The sequence below is a fragment of the Symphalangus syndactylus genome, chromosome 6 (assembly GCF_028878055.3).
Source record: "Symphalangus syndactylus isolate Jambi chromosome 6, NHGRI_mSymSyn1-v2.1_pri, whole genome shotgun sequence".
NCBI lineage: Eukaryota > Metazoa > Chordata > Mammalia > Primates > Hylobatidae > Symphalangus > Symphalangus syndactylus.
Window position 1 is genome coordinate 122645805 of NC_072428.2, and position 6138 is coordinate 122651942.

The following is a 6138-nucleotide window of genomic DNA, read 5'->3' on the forward strand; positions in this document are numbered from 1 at the left end:
GAGCTACTGTGCTGGGCCTCATGCACAAAATTATTAAATTGTATAAAATTACCTTCAGGCTGTGTGTATAAGGTGTATATGAAACATAAATGAATTTTAAGTTTAGACTTGGGTCCCATCTCCAAGATATCCCATTATATATATGCAAATATTCCAAAATCCAAAAAAAAATGTTCGAAAACCCCTCAGATCCTATGCATTTCTGCTACTCAACCTGCACCACATTTTGTTCATCCATTCATCTGTTGCTGGACACCTGGGTTGCCTCCACTTTTTGCCTGTTGTGAATAATACCACTATGATCACGGGTGGACAAGCACCTGTTTGAGACCCTGCTTTCAGTTCTTTTGGGTCTATACCCAGAAGTGGAATTGCAGCATCTCATGGTAATTCTATTTTTAATATTTTTAGGCAGCATCATACTGTTTTTGATCATGGCTGCACAATTTTGCTTTCCCACCGACAGTGCAATTTCTCCACATCTTTGCCAATGTTTACTTTCTGTTGTCATTGTTTTTTTTGTTGTTTGATAATAGCCATCCTAATGGGTGTGAGGTGCCAGAGCTTCTTTTAAAGCATCCAGGTGTGTGAGTGTGTGTGGTATGGTGAGATGGGTAAAGAACGAGGTAGACTAGGTGTTTATCACTCTTTTGATCCCTGAAAGCGGCCCCCTCACCACTTAGCAGAAGCCTCAAGGAAGTATATGCAGTTGCTACAGGTTGAATAGCATCCTCTCAAAATTCATATGCTAAAGTCCTCATGCCCAGTACCTCAGAATGCGACCTTATTTGGAAATAGGGTCATTGCAGATGTAATTCATTAAGACAATGTCATACTGGAGTAGGTGGGCTCTTAATCCAACGTGACTGGTGTCGTTATCAAAAAGCATGCCAGGCGAGGAGACAGAGACACACACCAAGGGAAGATGGTGTGAAGAGATAGGGAGAAAGCAGCCATCTTCAAGCCAAGGAAGGCCTGAGGCTTCCAGAAACTAGAGGAGAAATCTGGAACAGCTACTTCCCTGGTGCTGTCAGGGGAGCCTGGCCCTGCCGACACTGATTTTGGGCTTCCAGCCTCCAGAACTGTGAGACAACAAATTCCTGTCATTCTACCCAGTCTGTGGCACTTTATGATGGCAGCCCTAAGAAATGAAGACAGAGGCCACCAGATACACGTGACTGGGGACACCACAAAGAGGGAGATGTTCTCCCCGGTGAAGACAGGGACCTGCGAGGATATATCTCAGCCTCTGGCTCAAGTGTTAAAGTCATTTCCATGATATCAGCCCGGAAGGCCGTTGGCATTCAAGGGCTTCGCATCCATGGTTTTAACTATTCATGAATGACCCCATCATTTACAACACGCGATGTGCAGTCATTTGTCACATTGCCAAGGCACGGTCATGTACTCAGAGCCGGGTGTAAGGACAGGGCACTGGGCTGGTGGCTTTGTTCTTCTCCATTTGTCATGGAGCACATGGGAGGTGATAAAGCCTGTGCTTCTTTGTGGGAAACTGGGTGTGAAAAGAAAGGTAGCTGCTGGCATGGGGTGGGGGAAGAGAAGAGGTCTAACTAATCACATGATGGTCTAGCCAGAAAGTGGCTTTATGAATTACCCAAGTGCTATATTTATAGAACCATTATGGATCTGAAAGAGGCACTAGGTTTTTCAATTATTCTTTATTACCTTGTGGGGTAGAAATTACACAACTTGATGTCATTCTCAAATTTGGTAATTCACTAAGGTATGAGGCCACAGCCTTTAAGAATATCAGGGGTCTACTGTGTGACAATAAGATTCCACTGCATTTTCTAAACCTTTTTCCTTTAGGTAGTAGGCTTTCCACAGACTATAATTGTTGCTATATCCTTAAACCACGGGCAGAGTAAAAGGTCACTTGTGTGGTATAATTTGGAGCAATTCTGAGAAGAACTTTGCACTAAATCACCTATTCTTCAATACATTTTCTCTGCCACAATGTACACCTGGGAGGCCTGAAAATCCGCCATTATAGACTCATGCCTTTGAATGAAGACATGTCCTCAACTTACGAAGCACCCATATTGCAAGGATTTAATTATCAATAATCACTTACTCCTCAGTATGAATGAGTTTGCAGAGTCTAAAAGTAGCCTGACCATAGTTGCTAAGAGAGGAAGTGAGGAGAGCACAGATGACCCTGGCATCTGGCAGGAAGAACACAAGAATCTTGTAGACTTCGCCAGGATTGGCCTTGACAAGACCGTCCTGTGTAAGGATGGGAGGGAGGCTCAGTGCCCACTGGAAGTGCGTGAGCCTCTGTCAGTGAAGCTGATGTGGCGCAAAGAGATCAGAAGAGGGAATTCCTCCAGTGACATTCGGTTATTGGAGCTATGAGTTGTTGTTTCAAATAAACTCTTATAACACACAAATTAGCTACAGTGTAATTAATCATCTGTTGTGGAGAAAGAAAACTTATCCTGGGGTATCTCTAAGTCTTGACTTCCAAGATAATGTTAATGGATAATGGATTTCTCGAGCTCTTACTCTGCCCTTCAACTCCCTCTTGGTTTCATTCTTTCAGAGTTCCATCCTTCCCTACCATCTCTAGAATGCTTTTAAGGTGATTCTAAAAAACAAAGCAATGTCAGTAAACGCCATGGAACAATAGGTTGTCAGATAACTGCATTGTTCTTTCCCAAGATGGCTACAAAGACCATTTTTGAAAGTCTTGGGTTTGTGAAAATAAGGATTAAGTTCGACACAAAATAGATAGCCAGGGCATGCAGTGTTCACACCATTATGGAGCCTGTCAGTTAAGCACAACCACTGAGGCAGCACACCCTCAACATTCAGGTGCTTTTGCCTGTCTCTATATTCAAAGAGATTTTTTTTCTCATTTTGCATTTGTGTTCACAGAGAACCTATACTCTTTCCAGAATCACCACCACCACCACCAGGGGGCTCCTCAACCAACTGACATTTATTATTATTATTATTATTATTATTATTATTATTATTATTATTATTATTGTGTGTATTACAGCAGCAGACATTGATCAAACACTTAAACGCAAGCCAGGTACTAGATAGGCTATGGAGGTAGGGACTATCTCCACTTTACAAAAGAGGAAACTGAGGCTGAAAGAGGATAAGGAACTGGTGGCAAGCGGTGGAGCTGGGGTAGAACGTGATTCCTTCTGACTTTGGAGCTAAATTGAACATGGAAACCACTGTGGAGACTGTCCTCAAGGGGATGGAGCTGGAGTTTGAGGAGAGAAAGACAAGCATTATTGTGCAGTTAAGATGTGTTGACACGGGGTTAAGACTCTGAAAGCTGAGTGTCTTGTGGACCAAAATAGGATGTTAACGTAGGTTTTCTGAAACAGAGTAATATGACAATTCTGCTGTTGTTGAAAGATATATTTGGTAGTGGTCTAGAGAAGCTCTCTCCCTACCTTCTAGGAGTCTTTCTTCTCCAACTGACAATCACATCTAGTTTGGAAAACTGATATTCCCTGGGACAGATCTACCACCCTCACATCTTGTATAGACCCCTTTTATCAGGGCCTGGTGGCCCCCGTTCTTCCTAGAGAAACCCATAGCAACATTCTTGATGGTCAGTGGTCCATGGACTGTGGGGGTCCCCGTGGCCATCTGCCCTTTCTCTTGGCTCCCCTCTGAGGGGCAGGCAGGGTCCTAAAAGGACAGAGCCCTGTGGACCTGGCAGCAGCTTAAGTATTACAAGGTTGAATTCACCTAACCTAGGCTGGGAAACTACAGCACTGCTGGTTTCTTTACCTCAACTTGTATAGGTATAGTTTTTCCCACTAAATTGCATTTCAAAAGTATAAACTTGAATATAAGAATAGTTCATGAGAATTCAGGAGATGAGGAGCCCCAAAGGTCGCTGTGAGGTTTATGTCTCACCAGGCTGCACCCAAACCCACTGAGCCCAAGCTTCTCCAAGAGGACAATGTACTTCTCAGAGCTCCCTCCACTTAGGGAACTCTGGGCACAAGGCATCCAAATTATCCAGGGCCCAAAACACTGAGCCCCCTTATGTGAAATTCCAAATGAAAATAGCACTAAACTGTAAGGGTAGGAAAGTTCAGCCTGGTTCCGATTTTTTCCTAGGATGACTACTTCATACTGTCAAGTATCTAAACATCTTGTAAGAGAGAGAGAGAGTGTGTGTGTTTGTGTGTGTGTGTGCATGGGCGTGCAACTACTTAGTCTGCCTTTTGGGATATCCAACACTGAAAGCTATTCAAGGCTTGGTTGTGTGGTTGTGTTCTATCCCAGAGCTCATAGGTATGCCAAGGCTTCATGGCAGATTGCGACGATGCTTTGGGAAGCAGTCCATCTCGTCAAGTGGAAAAACTCCCCAGGTGCAGCTGTTCCCTCCGACTCACTGAAGTCAGAGAAATCCTCTATTAATATCTTCAGCTTTCTAAGACCCAGGGAGTAACTGAGGACTCAGACACAGCCACCTGCAGGGGTGAGGTGGTTAGAACTATCCAGCTTTGGGGTCTCACTCACCACTCCACCTTGCTACCACATCTCAGCCCTCTGTCGATATAAAGGGGCGTAGTTCCACATACTCGATTTGACTCAAGGTCATTAGCCCATCAATAACTTATCTCCAGAGAAGACAGTCTCCTGTGATCTTTACATGATTGAAGGAGGCTCTCCTCCTAGATTGCTATACAAGATAGTTTGAGGCTTTGGGGGTCTGAGAACCCTGCACTAAACTACTCTATTTCTAGCCCTTCCCCACTGCCATGGCATATACCTAATATCAGACATCTTAAAGTCAACATTATAGATTCTGGCCAGGCATGGCAGTCATCCCTATAATCCTAGCACTCTGGGAGGCTGAGGTGAGAGGATCACTTGAGCCCAGGAGTTCAAGACCAGCCTGGGCGACATGGAAAAACCCTGTCTCTAGCTAAAAAAAAAAAAAAAAAAAATTAGCAAGGCATGGTGGCACCTGCCTGTAATCCCAGCTATTTGGGAGGCTGAGGTGGGAGGATCACCTGAGCCTGGGGAGGTCGAGGCTGCAGTGAGCCATGATTGCACCACTATACTTCAGCCTCAGTGACAGAGTGAGACCTTGTCTCAAAAAAAAAAAAAATTGTATATTCTTCCTTGTTCACCTCCTACTTCAAGGAAGACATATTGAGTCTAACAAGAGCCCTTCAGTCTCACTCCTTAAGCCCTGGGGCCTTGGTCTACTATATCCTTTCCAAGTTGTTCCCTAATAGCATCTTATTTCAATAGTGACCCCCTGGGGAAGGTCCCAGGAAAGATGTTTGGTTTTGCATGTGAGTGCTGGAGCTCAGTCAACTAATATTAATGCAACTTCCCATCTTTCTCTGTCAGAAATCTTTTTATCTTTTTTTTTTTTTTTTTTTTTTTTTTTGAGACAGAGTCTCGCCCTGTTGCCCAGGCTAGAGTGCAGTGGTGCGATCTTGGCTCACTGCAAGCTCCGCCTCCCAGGTTCACACCATTCTCCTGCCTCAGCCTCCCAAGTGGCTGGGACTACAGGTGCCCACCACCACACCTGGCTAATTTTTTTGTATTTTTAGTAGAGACGGGGTTTCACCGTGTTAGCCAGGAAGGTCTTGATCTCCTGTCTGTCAGAAATCTTTACACAAACATGCACACTCGCACACACAAACACACATCTCTGTACCCCATTCCAGAAGGAGCATTCATTTTCCCCATAATGCTCTCCCATTGTGAGTTGTGATGGCCAGTAGAGATGATATAATAATAATTTTATTGGATCAATATATCATTTAGAAAATAAAAGCTCTCCCCTTCACTGGGTGATGACCATGAGGGGAAATGCCGGTGTCTGGCCAGTAATTTATGTCTGTCAAGCAGAATGAATGGGATCTCTAGCTCAATGCACTTGCCTTTGTATTTTACTGTATCCTCTATGTTTCCAGCAGTGTCCATAAAACATCCCTCTGAAGGGTTCTCCTTTGAGCAGGAGGCAGCTGCCTCCCCCCAGAGGTTTAGATCCCAGTCAAGAAGGGAGCTGGCCTGGCCATGGGTTTTCATTTCTTTGTGCAGCAGACAACAAGGTCAGTTTCGTTAGGCCAGTGCTTGTGAAGACACTTCTTTGCCTTCCTTAGCAAGCATTAGGAG